Source organism: Hipposideros armiger, unplaced genomic scaffold (assembly GCF_001890085.2).
Source record: "Hipposideros armiger isolate ML-2016 unplaced genomic scaffold, ASM189008v1 scaffold_45, whole genome shotgun sequence".
Lineage (NCBI taxonomy): Eukaryota > Metazoa > Chordata > Mammalia > Chiroptera > Hipposideridae > Hipposideros > Hipposideros armiger.
The window spans coordinates 4976898-4977862 of record NW_017731395.1 but is presented as its reverse complement, the minus strand read 5'-3'; the positions used below and the strand labels follow the sequence as shown (position 1 = coordinate 4977862).

At 33.9% G+C, this 965-nt stretch overlaps 1 protein-coding gene across 1 annotated transcript in view; it reads left to right on the top strand.

The window, feature by feature from the left end:
• TP53BP2 (tumor protein p53 binding protein 2) overlaps positions 1–965 on the top strand; it is a 187140-nt gene that overhangs the window by 155296 nt on the left and 30879 nt on the right. The window lies entirely within an intron of this gene.

Sequence of the window (965 nt, the reverse complement as noted above, 5' to 3'; positions counted from 1 at the left end):
TTTTTATTGTTGAGTGGTATTTCATTGTCTAGATATACTACAATTTGTATATGCACTCACCTGTTGATGGACATTTGGGTTGTTTACAGTTTGGGGCTATTCCGTATCAAGTGGCCGTGAATGTTGGGGTACAAGTCTGTGTGGACAAGTGCTTTTATTTCTCTTGAGTAAATACTGAGGAGTGGAATGGTTGGGTCATGTGGTAGGTGTATGTTAACTTTTTAAGAAGTTGCCAAAATGTTCCGAAGTGATTGTTTTATTTTGCATCACCAACAAAGTTCCAGTTTTTCCATCTTTGCCAATATTTGGTATGGTCAATCCTTTTAATTTTGGCTATCTAGTAGGTGTGTAGTGGTAATACATTGTGGTTTCAGTTTGTATTTCTCTAATGTTCGACAATATTGGGTATCTTTTCATGTGTTTATTTGCCATTTGTGTATCTTCTTTTGTGAAGTATTTGTTCAACTCTTTTGCCCATATTTTTCTTTCTTTTTTCCCCTTCTTCTGCTCATTTCATTCTTTATTTGGTTGTTTGCTTTCTTATTCTTGAACTTGAGAGTTCTTTACATACTTTGGATCGAAGTCTTTGATTAGATATATGATTGGAAAATATTTTTTCCAGTCTGCAACTTGCTTTTAATTTTGATGCAGTATAATTGATCAGTTTAGAAGTTTTGTAGTTTTAAGTTTTACACTGAGGTATGATCCATTTTGAGTTATCATTTGCATGTGGTGTGAGATTTAAAGTTCTTTTTTTTTTTTGTATATGGATATCCAGTTGTACAAGTTGTATTTGTTGAAAAAGACTATTCTTTCTCCACTCAATTGCCTCTGCACCTTTGTCTAAAATCAGTTGCCCCACATATGTGTGGGTCTGTTTTTGTACTCTTCTGTTCCATTGATCTGTTTATCTATCTTGATGTCAATACCACACTGTATTGGTTACAGAAACATGGTAAGTCTTG